General features: G+C 30.6%; 1 protein-coding gene across 2 annotated transcripts in view; it reads right to left on the bottom strand.

Annotated features, from left to right (window-relative positions):
• The window catches only part of LOC105836408, a 198,634-nt gene that overhangs the window by 131,160 nt on the left and 48,085 nt on the right, over positions 1–19,389 (bottom strand). The gene's annotated exons all lie outside the window — the stretch shown is intronic.

Raw genomic sequence — 19,389 nt, forward strand, 5'->3', positions numbered from 1 at the left:
AGACACAACAATGTCTGACGCCAAGTAAACGCACAGCGCGAGATCGTATACATACTATGTAAGTACACAGAGAAAAATAATTACTACTTCCAAGTAAATATTACTTGTTCTAAGTCATTGGTTTTTTTCAATATCCTCAAATTTACGGTAAACTTGCCACAAGTATCACATTTACTTAAAACATATTTTGAATCTTAGTAAATGTAATACTTCAAACAAGAATATTCACTTCAAACAAATATTCAATTTACTTATCTAGAATTTAACGAAGAAAACCGTATAATTGAAAGATATAATTTCTTTAGAAAAGTTTATTCGTTATCTGAATTCGTCATGTTAAGCGATAGGTGCCGCCACGGTGCGGAGGCAAACGGTAACTAAAAATAGATCCAAGATATACTGTTTGAATGCTTCGTAAGAGACTTAAGAGAAAATGACTTTTTTGGTAAATTTAACCGATTTATTAAACTACGCAGGTGAGGGCAGTCGCAAATATATTGAAGGGGGAAATGTTGTGAATGCACATCACTTGATAACGTGATGACAGTGGCATCACAGGTGATGATGAAGAGAAAACGAGTTTAATATTTTTATGTCTGAAGTCAAGCAATTTATATAGTAATCTACATGAAATTAATGTATAAATTATAAAAATATTGATGAAAAAATTATTAAATGTTCATGTTTGGGTAAAGCCGAGTCTGGACAATGCAAGCACTGCATAGCAGCTCTTATATATTTAATTAGGTAAAAGTTATATATAAATATATTAAAAGTATTATTATACTTCTAATTATTTAATTTTAATGTAACAAATATTTTTCACTTAATTTATAGGACAAAAAATGATGTGATATAGAAAGATCTACATGCACTGATATTAAACAGAAAGAGGCAAATTAAAAAAAAAACTGTCAGAACAATGTATAAAGCGGTACCAATTAAAAAATTTTGTCATGGATTACAAAAAGAATGTAATTACATGAGTACCCGAAATTAGTCCATGTATGTTAGATGAACTTGTGCAATGTATATTAAAAGATAATTAATTAGTTTATTGTATAAATAATAAATATAAATATACATTCTTCACATAATGTACACAATCAAGAATTTTTGCAGATAAGAAAAACAGTATGCTTATAAATTAAAAGAAGGCTACAATAAATGAGAAAAAGTCTGCACTTAATACTGCTCCAAAGAAAAATATATTTATTACCGCAGAAGAATGCAAATTTATCTTTAGTCAGACAATTTGTTCATCAATAGAAAATGATTCGTTTTTATATAATGTGATTACAAATTAACTAACTTCGAGTATCTTGTAATTACATCTTTTTGTAATCCATGACAAAATTTTTTAATTGGTACCGCTTCATAGATTGTTCTGACAGTATTTTTTAATTTGCCCCGTTTCTGTTTAATATCAGTGCATGTAGATCTTTCTATATCACACTTTTCTATCCTGTAAATTAAGTGAAAAATATTTGTTACATTAAAATTAATTTGAAGTATAATTAATTAGAAGTATAATAATACTTTTAATATATTTATATATAACTTTTACTTAATTAAATATATAAGAGCTTCTATGCAGTACTTTGCATTGTCCAGACCCGGCTTTGCACGAACATGAACATTTAATAATTTTTTAATCAATATTTTTTATAGTTAATATTATTTTTTATAATTGACATTAATTTCATGTGGATTACTGTACGTATAAATCGCTTGACTTCAGACATAAAAATATTAAACTTGTTTTTTCTTCATCATCATCTGTGATGCCATTGTACATCAAGTGATGTGCATTCACAACATTTTTCCCTTCAATATATTTGCGACTGCCCTCACCTGCGTAGTTAAATAAATCGGTTAAATTTATCAAAAAAGTCATTTTCTCTTAAGTTTTTTACGAAGCATTCAAACAGCATATCTTGGACCTATTTTTAGTTACCGTTTGCCTCCGCACCCATCGCTTAACATGACGAATATAAATTTTACTAATCAGAAATAATTATTTACTTGAAAGAAGAGATTATATTTTTAGTGCTGCAATATTTGTCTATTCTAAATTAAAAGGAAAATTTACTTTCACAATTATGTTCTTCTCATTTTTCTGATCATTTTTAGATACTGACATTTCAGTCTATTATTTGTATGGGATGGCGAAATCTTACTTCCTTTTACACTCTTGGCGAACCTTTTTTATTATTAAGGAAGTGCATTTTGTTCACGAGAAAACATTAGAATTTATTATAGAAAACAATAATATATTATAAAATATTCAAATTAAGTAAATTCGATTTTCTTGAATACAGTTTTATAATATTTTTTAAACAAGACTAAATTCTTATTTTAAGTAGAAAATGCTAAGATTTTTTAATACTTGTAACAAGTATACCTTAAAACTAATATTAACAAAATATTCCTGGCTAAAGACAATTATTACTTGAACAAAATAAAATAAAATAAATAACTTTTTTTTGGCTGTAGAATGATATTTTTCTGTGTGTACGCAATCTGGAAAACTTTCTTAGATTAATATATTATAAAATATTCAAATTAAGTAAATTCGATTTTCTTGAATACAGTTTTACAACATTCTTGAAACAAAACAAAATTCTTATTTTAAGTAAAAAATGCTAAGATTTTTTAATACCTGTGACAAGTATACCTTGAAACTAATATTAACAAAATATTCTTGGCTGAAGACAATTATATATTACTTGAACGAAATAAAATATAATAAATAACTTTTCTTGACTGTAGAATGATATTTTTCTGTGTGCTCGCAATCTGCGAGCATCCAAGATTATTAGATCTGAATAACCGATCGAGTTCTGACTAAATTCAATCAAGAACTTTGATTTCATTTGTATAAGAAAACTGTTTTCATTTTTTTCTGTCGAGATATCGCGACGCAAAGTCCGAAATGTAAATTTTTTATTTAAGATACGTCATCGTTGCTCAAAAATTTTGACATATACTGTATATTGATATATTGCTAAATCACTGTCGTTTGTATAAATAAATAAATATAAAATAATATCTGTGGATCATAGCAGACTAATAATTCATAAAAAATCCGTGTTTAGCGCACAGTGCTAAGACGGTATTCAGAATCGATATATATTGTGCCGCTTTTCCACGAAGCTTATGAATTAATTTTCTCGCTTGGTTCATTTGTACTGCGAGTGTGACTGTCGATTGCGACTGAATTTTAACAGTTGTCAAACATATTAATCCATGCACTGCTTCCTTGTATACATACATTACATGTGTGTAAAAGAGGATAAATATGTTATATACACATGTGTACATATGTACAAAGTTGAGAAGAACTTATTACTTGGGATAAACTTCCGAAAAGGTGAAACCTCCGATCACGCTGAAATTTTAACCAAAGCTTACCCTTGATTAGAGAAGAAAGTCCCTAAAAGGATTTTCGCCGACAAAGCTTTGTTTGCCCTTTATCACTTCCTAAAGTTGCAAACATTTTTACTGTATATCTTTGAAAATATTGATTTTAGAGAAAAAAGTTTCAAACAAAAAATGAAGCTCATAAAAAGCTCTACAAAAAAGGTTATATACATTTTTTACGTAAACCTATTATTTTGGCTATCATGAAGAAAAAAAGCTTTTTTTCCCTCAACATTTTAAAAGCTTTTATTATGTATCTCAGAAAAGATTAGCGTAAAAAATAGGTATAGAAAATGCGTACTATAAAAAACACACACACACACACACGCGCGCGCGCGGGGGTGCAAGGAGGGCCTTTGGCTCTCTCCCTCCCGCACCCCGCTAATAGAGATACCCTGAATAGAAATGCGCAAAATTCAAATAAATACGTATATAATAAGAATCTCGTTTCAAATGCGCACAGACCAAATACGCACAGTGCGAAACGGATACAGTCGCAAACCCATGTGGTGCAGAGAATGCTTTGCACACACACACACACGCGCGCGCGCGCGCGGGGGGGTGCAAGAAGGGGCTTTCCCCCCCCCCCGCACCCACCCCGTCGGTAGGGGTACCCTGAAAAGTTGCAACCTATGTAGTAAGTTCGTGCGCATTTGATCCGTATGCATTTGGTCCGTGCGCATTTGTTACTGTAATCCTAACTCTAACCCAATCAATTTTAAGTCATTATTTAAGTTTATGAATATCCAATTGACCATGTTACAATGTCAATTGGATATTCATAAACCAGGAGAGTGCCTACAATAGACCCATCCACGCGCGCGTGTTTATACGAGTAAAATCCTGTTAATCCAAAATTAAAATTATTTTATTTCATAACAGTTATTATAACTGCAAAATAATAGGGGTACGTAAAAAACGTATATAACCTTTTTTGTAGAGCCTTTTATGAGCTTTATTTTTTGTTTGAAACTTTTTTCTCTAAAATTAATACTTTCAGAGATATACAGTAAAAATGTTTGCAACTTTAGGAAGTGATAAAGGGCAAATAAAGCTTTGTCGGTGAAAATCCTTTTAGGGACTTTCTTCTCTAATCAAGGGTAAGCTTTGTTTAAAATTTTAGCGCGATCGGAGGTTTCACCTTTTCGGAAGTACACCCATTACTTGTAATGAGGTTATAGTTAGAATTACTTTATTTTAGTAACTTAATTCCTTTTATTGTATTCCTTTTTTTTCATCCGTAAATGTAAATTAACTTACCCCGTCGAAAAAATGAGATGGAAATCCAGATGGTTATCCACATATATGTGGATAACCATCTGGATTTCCATCTCATTTTTTCGACGGAGTATTTACGAAAATTAATTTGTGCATTATCACTTTGTGTACTTTTCATGAAGTGATCATACCTCGAATCTGTTTAAAAAAGTTAAATACAATAAAAATTATAAACGTTTTCGAAAAATTATATTAAAAGTATAATAGAAAACTTTTTCATAAAAAAAATTTTTTGTTTTTATGAAAAGTGTTTATTTAAGTGTTTATTTTAACACTTAAAAAACATTTTTCAAACGTTAAGAAAATGTTTTTTAAGTTATATTAATCCTTAGTAATCACATGGGGTTTATCTGACCCCAACAAATTTTCACATCAATATTATAAATACTAAACTCTCAAAAGTATGACCTGTAGCGCTATTCGCTAATGATTTGAGGTGCCTAGTCTACGACCATATACATCCCATAATCTGCAAAGCATCAATGTTACCAGCGAATTTTTTAGCCCTAAAATCATCGAATTTAATCTTTATAATAAATATACTTTTTGGAGCACTCGATGTCAAAAGATTTTTTTTCAAAGTATCATATGTCAAGAGCAAAACCATAAATTTTTAGGTAAAATTATAAAAAATTAAAATTTACTCCAAAATTTATTTAAAAAATCTTTTCTCTTTATTTTTTTTCAAGAATTTTTCCCAATATTTTAAACATAAAAATTCATTATTTAAATTATGAGAACATATTTTTCAATGTACAAATTAAGTGTAGGAATTTTTAGTTGTCGATAGACTGCATACTTTTAAATGTAGTAACCATTCAAAGTCGTTGAAGTCAAAATAATTCCATGTGACATTATTAAATTTTTCATCAGTGTGTAGTTACTTAAATAAATATTTTCTAATATTTTAAAAAATAATTATGTTGTTAAATTAAATTTAATTAATTAACATCAAGTGTAATTAATTATATTCAAAAATAAATATAAATATATTATAATCAAAAAAGTACTCTAAAATTTTTTTCGATTCTTTTAAAGAATTTATTTTCGAACTTTTAAAGCGATTACCCATTGAAACTATGATCATCATTAATGTTGCTTTATTTCTGTACAAAAACCAATACTTCATCCTAAACATCTTATGTTGCTTCATATATAATAGTAATATCATGCTAGACATTATCTGTTTATATTAGGGAAAAAATGAAGGAATTTACCGGGCAAAAATGAAGATCTGACTACGACTGCTTTGATAAAAGAGATACAACCAGATCTGAAATTCAAGTAGACTCAGATTTGATTAGATACAATTTTGTCTCGCCAGGTCTGCACAGCCAGATCTGATCAGATCCAGTCAAACATGTTAAACTATACTCCGATCTCATCAGATCTGACCATTGTTTTTGCTCCATATAAAATCGCAGATCCAATCGGATCTCTTCCGATCTAATAGAATATTATCCTCTTGAATATTATCACTCCAGATCTCCTGAGGTACAAAGGGACATTGCGCACCAGATCGATCGTGAGGTCCGATCAAATCCAACCAGATATGAGTTTATCTCACCAGATCTGATCATTTTTGGTCTATGAATTTGAACAGCTGATCGAATCAGAACTCGTCGAATCTAATCTGACATTATCAGATTAAGTAAGGTCTCCTAAGATTTGAGCGGATATTGCGCGTCAAATTTTACCGAATCTGAGCATATCTCATCAGTGTAGAACTTAATAAAAATTTTGTTTTTATAATATCATTATTATTAATTTTTACCCCTAATGTTGGACATTATATTTAATATGGATAATAACTCCTGTAAAGGAGAAACTTAAATGATAATTTTGGATAAAAAATTGATTTTTTTATATTAAAAATAGTTGTTCTAATTTTTGAAAAATTAACACACATACACACACACATATGGTATACATATGTATATATATGTATATAAATATATAAATATATAAATATATAAATATATATATATATATATATACATATATACGTACAAATATATTGCAAAATTAAGAATAAGCGTTTCTATTAAAATATATATATTTTTGCTGAAAAAATAATTAAGAATAATGTTATTATATATATTGCTTTATTTTTTAAATTTAACCCTTTAAGGACTAAATGGACACTTTCTATGCAATTTTCATCTCCATAATTTCTCATTTTTCTTAAAGCCCCGTGAAAAAAAATTTTATATAAATTTAATATAGATTAATAGGAAATAAATTTTATATTAAAATTAAATAAGATACTAATAAGATTTTAATAAAAACTCGGTTTTTAATTAAAACTTTATAAATATTTAATTTTGATTATGTACAGATGTATATTAGATATTATATAGCTTTATTAAATGTCTTTATAAGGATTGGACAAAATAAATATTTATATTAAGCTGTATAAAGCTTATTAAATATATTTTTATGGAATTCTTTATATCTACTTATATTTAATTTTGAGAAGAAACTTGCGAATTTTTTATGTCTTAATAAGGCGTTTGCCAGCCTTCATTTTATAAATAAAGTTTGGTTATATTCAAATACAGTTATATACTAAAATTTAATTTACAATGTAAAATTATATAGTATAAGTTAATTAAAGCTTATATATGAAGTAATATTTTTTGGTTATATTCCATGGTAAAATTTCTATATTTAAAAATGTCAATATATCTCAAATTTAATATGGACTACATTCTTAAAAAATTAACAAATGTTTTATCTCTTTACAAATACTAGAGATATGTTCAGTCTTCCCCTTCTCTTCTCCGTCTCCATGTGTCAAACAACTTATTACACATCAACCTCACATAACATCGGACATTCTATGTATATGCATTTTTTTCCATAATGTAAAAAAAAATTATTTGTATGTTAAATGTATATACATCTTATATACATGATTCGAATATACATTATGATATGTAACGTGTATATCCATTAATTGATTAATGTATTTAGAATGTATATACAGCGTACAATAGTAAATCTATATATATCTCATATACATGATTCAAATGTACATTATGGTATATATAATGTGTATATCCATTAATGTATTTAGAATGTATATACAGCGTACAATATTAAATGTATATCCTTCCCATATACATGATTTGAATATAAATTATATATATACCCAGATAGAGCCAAGCGAGATTAAGCATATCGGGCAAATTAATGCACTGCATGTATGTTGTGAACTTGCCCACAATTTGCTGTCATTGTAATTTAACGTGGAATGAACTTAACATCAGGAGAGCAAATAACCTTCGTGAGTTTATAAAATTATAAGTGCATGCATTGAGGAATAATAAACAGCAATTGTGCATGCATGTTGACAACTTGCCGTCAGTTTGTTGAATTCTAATGTAGAATTTTATATGATGTTAGAACAACAGACAGTTTGAGGAAACTCTAGGCTTTAGTTTGATAAAATTAATGGAGAATAAATGACAGTAAAATAACAACACGTTGCCTTTATTTGGCTAACTGGGTAACGTGTATATCCATTAATGTATTTAAAATGTATATACAGCGTACAATGTTAAATGTATATACCTCTCATATACATGATTTGAATCCCGTTGAATGTATGGTTATCCATATGGAATCCATACAAAACCATCTGAAATCCATGAGAATCCACATATGTACATGTGATAACCATTTGGATTTCCATCTCATCTTTTTAACGAGGAATATACATTATGGCATATATAATATGTATATCCACACACAAAAAAATGTATTCTTAAAAGAATGTAAAAATGCCTTAATTTAAGAATATTTTGTACTTAAATAGCGCCAAGAATAAATATTTTTCAATTAAGAATAAATTTTTTATTAAAAACAAAATTTGCTTTAATTAAAGAATAAAATTGCATTAGTTTAATACTAAATGTGTTCTTATTAATTGTAATTTTTCTCTCAATGAGTCTTTTTTTTAACTTTATTCAAAATAAATTTAATTTAATTTAAACATATTATTTTTCTGAAATAAAAGTTTTCACAATCCTTCTCATTTTTCTCGATCCTTTTTATAGATTGACATATTTTAGCCAATTTTATATGTGGATAGCGAAATCTTACTTCCTTCCACGCTCTTGGCGAGCCCCTTTTATTTATAAGAAAGTGCATTTTGTTCACGAGATAACACGCCACGTAGCGGTGGGTAGTGAAAAGGATATCATCTTAGAAGAATAAAATATACTCCACACAAGCTTAATTGCTAACCCAATATTTAAGCATGTTATTTTTAATCCAAGGACAAATAACTTTCGAATTATGTAAGTTTGTTTTAATCATATACGATTTTAGAAAAAAGAATACCATCTTAAGAATAAAATATACTTTACGTACACCTATTTGTTATTGATGTGAATAAATATTTCTAGTTGATGATAGCATTTCATGCTTATATTAAAGTATATAGCATTCAAGAATAAAAATTTACTTGCAATAAGGATTCTTTTTTTTCTGTGCATTAATGTATTTCATATGTATATACAGTGCGCAATGTTAAATGTATGTACGTTTCATATGCAAGATATTTTTCCCTTATAACGTGAACTTGCACGCCTACGCGCAAGGAGTAATCCTCACAATCACCGCTAGGCGATGCAACTTAGTCCTTTCTCCGGAGTCAAGTGCTTTCTTGCATATATAAGGAAGTCACTTGCAACTTCGAAATTAGATCTCGAATCTCATTTTTACTAGCCACGGTGCCTCGAGTATGGCAGCACAACCGCCGCAATCCTTTTCGACACACAGAAGGACTGGCACCACGGCATACAGGACAACCGCTACATCATGGGATTACAAATTACAAATATAATTACATACTGACGCTATTCCATCTGCATTGTTCTGATCTTTTAAATAAACACGCAAGCTATTTGTGGGACCTTCCGAGCAAGTCATTTTGACGACCGCACGCAACACATAATTCCCCACAAATTTGAATCATGTATATTCTATATTATATAATATATATATATATACTGCACACATGTACAATATTATGCATGTATTATGTACATTCTATGTTTATGTTATCCCATGAAAAAATGATGTAGATATAATTATATATGACGTCATATACAATTATATATAATTATATCCAAATTTATATAATTATATATGATTTATATATACCAGCATATATAATTTATATATAGACTCCGTTGTTCTTGTTCTTTTATACACTTTTTATGTTCTAATCTTTATCCATAGTGTCATAAGTTTTAATACAGTTTCTTGGGCTACTTAGATATTTATAGTCAAAGCTTATATTTAAAAATAATACGATAAATTAGTCAATATATCGAGCCAAGACAAATTTTCTTAATACATTATAATTTATTAAATAACCATTATATAATTATAAACGCGACTAATAACAGATACAGAGCATTAAAAATAGGTGGACATTTATAGAAAATAATACCTCTTCCCCCCCATTCCGTTAGACAATTTTATACATGCCATTAACTTCATTTTTTCGTCAACCTTTTTCACGTTTAACAATAAAATATATAAGCAAACATTTGGAACTCCGATGGGCTCACTTCTGTCACCTATTATGACTGATCTAGTGTTGCAGGATGTCGAGGACAAAGCGTTGAAAGCATTAAAATTCGAAATTCCGATTTATTATCGATATGTAGATGATATCCTATTATCTGTACCCCCGACAAAAACCACCGAAACTGTCAACATGTTTAACAGCTTCCATTTGAGACTTCAGTTCACTTTAGAACGTGAAAAAGACCGTTGTCTCTGTTTTTTGGACCTTTTGTTGAGAGTGAAGAACAACAATATCATAATTGATTAGTTTTATAAAGATATGTTTTCGGGAAGATATTTGTCGTTTTTCTCGCATCACCCTCGTTGTCACAAAATAGGAACAATCTATAGTCTAATAGATAGAGCAATTATGTTGTCAGATCCATCTTTTTGGCAAAAAAATCTAGAATTTTGAATCAATATATTACTGGACAACGGTTATCCATTAGACCTTGTTTTTCATGAAATTAATAACAGACTTAGAAACATTTCAATAATCAAGTGGAACTCACGGATTCTCAAACTAATCAAGGTAAAACTGAGAGTCAGCGCATAAAGAAAAAATATTTTGTGTTACCGTATATTAAGCACATATCTGAAACTGTCTCATCTTTTGTTAATAAAAATTTGTTCATGGTTGGCTTTCGTTGCCTCAACAAATTAAACATGTTTATTAGGATGCAGAAGGACATAACCGACATAAATCAAATGAATAATATTGTCTACAAAATATGCTGTAGAAATTGTAACGCGTCATATGTAGGACAGACAAAAAGAGACATTTAAGTACCAGAATTAAAGAACATGCGAATAATTTTAAATTGGAATCATCGAGACACTCCGTGGTAACAGAACACATGCTAAAAAACAACTACGTGTTTGATTGGAATAACCTTAAGATATCACATTCTGAATCAAAATACTAAAAAAAATTAATTTCAGAAATGATCCACATTAAGGAGCAAGTTAATAGCATCAATTTACAGAAGGACACAGAGTGTTTTGACAATTCTTATTATTGTTTATTTGACATTTTGTCGAAAATGACTAATGGAAAATAAGTCTCGCCTATTCTGCCTCTGACTACCGAACGTTACACTGGTCTTCAGCGCTTGGTCAAATACTCTATGTGTGTTGCTCGTTTTAATATTATGTGTTTTAAGATCTGTGATCAACATATGTAAGTGTATAGTTTTCTACACTAGGCATATTAGTTTATGTTATTCATAACACGGTTTCCATCGTTTTTGATTTTATAGATTTATTTTAAGATGAAAACCGACTCATGAAAAAATTTCATTATTTTTCATTTTATTATTCATTTAATTGTATTATTTGTTGGTTCATGTTTTTACTTATTATGACACATTTAATACGAAATGCACTGTTTTATGGTCATCTTTTTTAACTGTTTAATTATATTTTCATGTCCATTATTTCATTTATGTTTAAGTTCATACATATTGATAATTTATTATGACTAAAGAGGACTAAATCCCGAGTAGAAAATGTAATAGGGCACCGATAAAGCCCTGATAAAGCTTCCTTAAAATTAATCAGGCCCTAGTAAGGATATATAAGTAGGGCCTGAAAAGGAAGTGAAACAAATGGTTTAAGAGCACCTTAAAGGAAAAATTATCAGGGCCCTATAAACAAATATTAACAGGGCCTTATAAGGCAACCCCTAATTGGCTCTGATAAGGTATGTAATAAAAATGAAAATTTAGGGGTTATATTATGTATACCATATCCAAATCAGGACCAAACGTCAAATCCGGCATGCCTGATTCGATCATTATTACAGCATTTTCTGCAATCGAAAAAACGGTCACCCATCCATCTGCGAACCACCTTGAACGCTGCTTGACTTTTAAGATCGTACAGGAACTGACACCTCGAGTTGATCCATGAACCATTGATGTTTGTGGATATTTATATGTCATACATACATGTTGTAGATCAATTCAATAGATGTTAAAAAGATGAAACATGTTTAGTTAAATTATATTTTTATAAATAAATATTAATTAACAAATTTTTTTATTAATTTTTACATACAAGAAATAGCATGTGGAATAACTTAAAAAACGACCGTTTTGATAAAAAAGAAACGAATTTTTGCAACAAAAATCAGTTGCAAAAAATTTTTTTAATAATTTGTTATAAACAAGGAACATATATATTATAAACATTATATTATTTGTTATAAACATGGACGTACTATACATGTTTCCGTCGTGTTTATTTCAGGCTAGGATAATTATTTGTTAATTTGTTTATAACAAATTGTAAAAAAAATTTTTTTTGCAACTAATTGTTACAAAAATTATTGCCAAAAACTGCATTAACATTTTTTCAATATCGCAACTTGTCCTAATTAGCTTTTCGTAACCAAATCTTATTTAGTAAATCTAAGGCATCCTTAATAGTACCTTGTAAGGCCCTTATTAGCTTTTCGTAACAAAATCTTACTTAATAAATCTAAGGCATCCTTAATAGTACCTTGTAAGGCCTTTTATCGCTTTCCGTAACAAAATCTTACTTAGTAAATCTAAGGCATCCTTAATAACACCTTGTAAGGCCCTTGTTAGTTTTTCATAACAAAATCTTACTTAGTAAATCTAAGGCATCCTTAACAGTACCTTGTAAGGCCCTTATTAGCTTTTCGTAACAAAATCTTACTTAATAAATCTAAGGCATCCTTAATAATACCTTGCAAGGCCCTTTTTTGCTTTCCGTAACAAAATCTTACTTAGTAAATTTAAGGCATCCTTAATAACACCTTGTAAGGGCCTTGTTAGTTTTCCATAACAAAATCTTACTCAGTAAGTTTAAGGCATCCTTAATAATACCTTATAAGGCCCTGATGTGGTAATATTAAGGTAGTCCTTTTTATGGCATCCTTATTAAATCCTCATCGGGGCATTATGCTACATAAAGATTTCCCTAACTGTTTTCTACTCGGGATATAGTCGAAACGTTTCGAAATTGAACATTTTTCAACACAGTGTTATTAGTCGCGTTTATAATTATATAATGGTTATTTAATATATTATAATGTATTAGGAAAATTTGTCTTGGCTCGATATATTGACCAATTTATCGTATTATTTTTGCTTAGCATTAACAAGCCCTTTATATTTGTTTGTATTGTTGCTTATATTTAAAGTTATCTTAAATACTGTCTTAAAACGTCACTAATCAATCACAGAATCATATTAGCATCTTACGATATTACTTGAGACGATCTCGAAATATATTCCGTTATGAATATTGGTCTTAATCCTTTTCAGTTGAGAACCCAAAACTGTAAACTTAGTCCGGCAGATCAAAGGCAACAAAAAATATTTTTTGGAAGTTCTTTATCCCATTCCCTTTATCCCAGGTTCCATATAACCGCAATCTTTTTTCTCTTTTTATTAAATAATTACGTTATTTACATTCGAAAAACTTTTGCTTATAACATGATAAAACATAGTAAAACACTATGGGTAACAACCCTAGTAATACAGTACATTGGCAATACATTGATCAACGTTGGCTTAATATTGATTATATTGGGAAAATCTTGGCCAATATTGTCCAATGTAAAAATAATATTGGTTATTAATAAAATGTTAATGCACTACCAATATTACAGTATCCATAATGTGTATGACACAAATATTGGCTAAATAATTTCACATATACCGCCAATATTGCAATAAACATGATGACACCCATATTGATTAGTGAATAAGTAAAAATATATTATTAGTATTGCAGTACACCTAATGACACAATATTGGCTAGTGAATAAGTTAAAATATATTACCAGTATTGCAGTCCCGGGAAAAAATACCTCTTATTTGTTCATATTAACAAATATATGTTTATATATGTTTATATATGTTTATATATGTTTATATATTACTTTATAAAAAATAAAAATGCAGACATAAATGATCTTATACGACCATATATGAGAATATGTGATTATATCATTCTTGTAAATCTTGTTTAAATATAATCTTATATAGCTGTATATGGTCTAATGTTCTTGTACATTATCATATGTGATTATGTAAAAGCATATTTCATGATCAAATCGTCGCTTTTGAATAAAAGGGCGTTATCTCAGAAGCCGTTTGAAAAGAGCGTTAACTCAGAAGCCGATTGAAAATGACGTTAACTCGGTAGCCGATTGAAAATAGCTTTAACTCCGAAACCAATTGAAAAAGGCTTTAATTTGCTTGCTAAAATTTTTCGCCTTAATTTAAGTGGGTAGCACTGCCAACAAACTTTAATTTTTGACTATCGCGTGTTTTGTTTTCGCGTGTTTCGTTTTTTTTACTTCGTACTTTTTACAGTGTATCACACAACAAAGAATTTAAGTTTTGCGCTGCGATGCTCTCGGCTTACGTTACTACACTGTCACAGGAGAATAGTCTGTAAAGTTACTGCAGTGTCAAAACATTAACAAAACACGCGATAGTCAAAAATCAAAGTTTATTAACAGTGCTATTAACTCAAATTGAAGCGAAAAATTTTAGCAGGAGAATTAAAGCCTTTTTCAATCGGCTTCGGAGTTAACGCTATTTTCAACCGGCTTCTGAATTAACGCCCTTTTCAATCGGCTTTCGAGTTAACGCCCATTTCAACCGGGTTCTGAGTTAACGTCATTTTCAACCGGCTGCCGAGTTAACGCCATTTTCAACCGACTTCCGAGTTAACGCGCTTTTCAAACGGCTTCTGAAGTAATGCCCTTTAATTCGGAAACGACGAAATATAATCATATCCCCGTTAAAAAAATAAGATGGAAATCCAGATGGTTATCCACATGTATGTGGATTTCGATAGATTTTAGATGGTTTTGTATTTTATATAGATAACCATATGGAATCTATACAAAACCATCTAAAATCTATGGGAATCCACATACACGTAGATAATCATTTGGATTTCTATCTCATTTTTTCAACGGGGATATAAACATATATAGGGGAGCGGGGGACAGAACGAGGACCGTAACGTTCAACGCAATTTTTCTTCTATAAAAAAAATAAATTATTTTACGAATACTGTATAAATACTTAGGTTGTCCGGTAAAACATTTAAGAAAATACAAAGAAGTACATATATTTTTAGAGAACCTAATAAAATATTGTTTTTCTTAAAACATGACTTTTCCCGTTTTGCCCCAGTAGCGGGGCAAAACGGGGTTTACTTAAATACTTAAAAGCAGTAACAACACATTTAATAAACAATTTATTGTTCAAATGGAATTGTTACATTAATATACTTGTCAAAAATTATTGAAAAATCAAGTGAAATAGTTTTTGAATAGAAGCACATAGAGCTCGCTATCTTTCTTACTTGGCTCGGACCGGAGATCAGACTCGACCTCTTTTAGGAGTCTTTGTATTTTTGGTTGCAGGTCGACCTCGGCCTCTTCTGGGATTTAATGAAAGCTCATTTGAAGCAGTTTTTTTTCTCTTTTGACTGTTTCTGAGCAATTTCTTCAAGCAACTGTCTTTTGTATATTGACGAAGCGAGTACTGCAGTTTTTCCTCGTCTTTTACTGACACGTTGGGTACCTTGAGCAATTCGTGGAATAGGCATAATCTCCTGCGGCGTAATCGCTTCGAAAGCACTGCTGTTAAATTTATCAGATTGACTGCTACACCGTTCAGCAGTTGGTGTCGACGGGACTGATGTTGTACGAGCGTTTGCCGGAACAAGCTCGGGTGCTGCTGGTGCTTCGCTGGAAAGTTCAATGTCAGTTGTCAACAAAGGAGCAAAATGAACATCGCTAAAAACGCTGGGATTCATTGGGAAAATTCCAGCTGTTCTGAAACCGTTGATTGAGATTATCATGATTGCCGCTCTTGTATATGCTGCACCAAAGAGCGATGAGACGTGAGCCAATGTTACCACTTTTTCATGATTCCTTTGAAGAAACATGCAGATTTGGTCATCCCTGCTCAGTGATTTCATAAAAGCAATATCAAGCGGTTGTAGCTTGTGTAAACAATGAGGCGATAAATAGAACAAAATGACGTCGTTTTTCCGAGTTTCTTCGATAACATCGATATTTTTTATGTGAGTTGAATGTCCGCCGAGGATCAACAAAGGCCTCTCGCAGGTTGCTCCTGTAAAAGCGACAAAAAGCCTAAACCATTTGAGAAAAAGCTCTTTGGTCATCCAACCTGATTCACTACATTCTGAGAATGCAGCTGGTGGAAGCCCCAGTTGGAATGATGGTTGCATTTTTTTTCTTGGAAAAATGAGCATTGGCGGCACGTAAGTACCGGTCGCCGAAAAACAAATTTCTACCGTCACAGTTTTGCCTCTTTCTGAAGATGTTACTGCCCCAACTTGACGCCGATCTTTCATTGCAATGATTCGAGCAAGTTCCTTAAGATTTACAGAAATTCCGGTCTCGTGAAAATTTTATCGAGAGTGAAACCGTATTTTTCGTAGAGAGAACTCAAAATGTCGAAAAATTGTTGTACTGATACTCGATTGAATCCTGATGCTCGAGCTCAGCGATCGCAGATTGCGGCCCCGGTAGCATACGGTCGCATGGGGAAGGGATAAAGACTAAAGGCAAGAACCAATCATATACTGAACACTCACTTATTTTTTAATATGATTGGTCCTTGCCCTTAGTCTTCATCCCCTCCTCATGCGACCGTATATAATACCGGGGCCGCAATCTGCGATCGCTGCTTGAGCTGCTGACGTAGCTTCGGGCATGCGCAGACTCAGTTCCGGATTGCGTTTCATAAAATTTTTCAACCAATCAATTCCAGCTTTATCGCCTTTTTTAAATGGATGTGGAATTTTATTCCTTTCAGCTAAGTGATATACAACTTTACGAAATTCTTCATACATCAAGCCAAACAACTGGGCTTCCCTTGAAACCAAATATTGAATCAGTTGCTTCTCCTGTTCAAAACTAAAAACTCTAGTAAAATGACCCATTTTTTTCTATCTCGTACTCAGGATCGTTAAGCATTTTTTTAACGTGTCGTTCCAAAATTGTTTGAAGAACGCCGTGAGCAGCAGCAGCATTTGGGGTACCGTTTACACCCGCAACGACACTTAAAACTGCGGCCTGCATGTCATCTTTACTCCAACTCTGCCTCGATGTTTTTTTTATAATTCCGCACCATTTTGGAACACATACGTACGCGATTAGTTATTTTTTGCATTCTAGAAAGAAACCCATAAACCTCCTCATTTTGCCCCTCCTCGTTCTGCCCCCCAGTTATTTACGAGTGACAGTATATTATGTAATGGCAAATTAATATTTTTAACGAACAAAAGCTTAATTTGTTCTATAAGGGGTATACTTTTACAAAATAAAACTTGTTTTTGTATTAAAGAAAGATTTTCAATACTTACTTGCATTAAATGATCCGGAAAAAGTTTGGCGAAAATCCGAAAACAAGGTGCACTTGTCACAACTTTGCATTGAAATGTAAGAAATTATCTAACCTGTTAAAAATTACACCGGGACACTTTTTCCTCAAAATTCATGTCGCTCCTGTTAGATGTTGCTACGTTGTTTGGAAAATATTCCTAACTCACCGTTTTGCCCCGCTCCCCGTTCTGCCCCCCGTTCCCCTATCCAAGAAATGGTCCATACTATGAATAGATCCAAATATATATGTTCATATATAATTGTACATGATTATATATATGTATACATAAATATGCTTTCACATACATATTACAATTTTTTTAACTTTAAGGTTTTTAAATAATAAAATTAAAATGTGTTACAAAAATAAGTAATTTATTATATAATATATTTTTACTATGTAACTTAATGTTTAAAAATTTTTTCATTTTAATAATTATAAACAAATCCAATTATCAATAAATATTTTTTATTTTTTTACAAACGTATGTGTATGTGTATATTACATATATATTTAATAAATATCATATATTATTTTTATAAACAGATATATTAAGAGTATTATTTAGCCGGCATTATAATTTTAACTAAAATGTATAATCATATACAAATATATATAGTCATGTGGAGTTATATATGATCGGATCACAATATTATACTTCAAAATATAAATTTATTTAAATATATATATATATCCCGCGAGTAGTTTGCAATATCGTCGCTAGACGAAGGTACGACGCTTCTTCTTCTTGTGAGAAAAATTTACTCCAAAAAGCTTATAAAAGAAAGCCATCACTCACGACTTACCTAGCAGTTAGCACTTCACTAGCAGCAAAAAGTGCAATACATATTATTTTTGTTATACAAAGAGGGTTCGTAGGTCTCCGCAACTCAGAGAGAGCTTCCGAAAATTGAAAAAATATAAAAATAAAATTTCATATAGTTACATACAAACGTTAATTTGCATAGGAATTTTGAGGTAAAGCATCATCAACGGCGGCTTGCAATTGGATGGGTAACCGTTTTTCTGATTATGGAAATTAAACAATGCATGAATACGTGTAACTAGATTTGGGTGACCACGCTTACACAAGATTATCGTAAAAATCAAGCGACACTAGATTTGTGAATTTAGGTATTTCCAGAAAAAAGTACAAATTTTTTCAATTCTTTTTACTAGATTTATTGTTCTGAAATTGGATAAATATTGTTTCTTAATATTAATCCAATATTATTGAACAAATATTGAATAAATAAAACCAAACGTCTACTTTACAATATTGGATCAATATTGGGAAACAATTCATACCCAAATATTTTTAATCATTTCCCAATATTGCGCCAATTTCTTGTGCTACTAGGGAATTGACTTGTAAGTAGCATATCACAGAGCGTTTTATACTCAGGTCCTTCAAGGGGGAGTCGGGGAATCGTGTCGGGGAAAGGTCAGGTATTCCAAACTGCGAAGGGAGGGTCTTCCCGCGGAGGCTTGGAGTCCCCAAAAGTTTCTGATCCCTCCTTCCAGCACGGCTTCCCGACCCTTCCCTATCTAACATAAGTATAAAACCCCCTGTGATATACTACTCTTGTACCGACAAGAATTATGTCACATAAATATTTACTAAATTATTTAAATAAAACAATGGTGGTTTATAACTTCAAAAAATTTTTTTCATATAAAAACGTATGAAAAAATA

This window comes from Monomorium pharaonis, chromosome 1 (assembly GCF_013373865.1).
Source record: "Monomorium pharaonis isolate MP-MQ-018 chromosome 1, ASM1337386v2, whole genome shotgun sequence".
In the NCBI taxonomy this organism is placed as follows: Eukaryota; Metazoa; Arthropoda; class Insecta; order Hymenoptera; family Formicidae; genus Monomorium; species Monomorium pharaonis.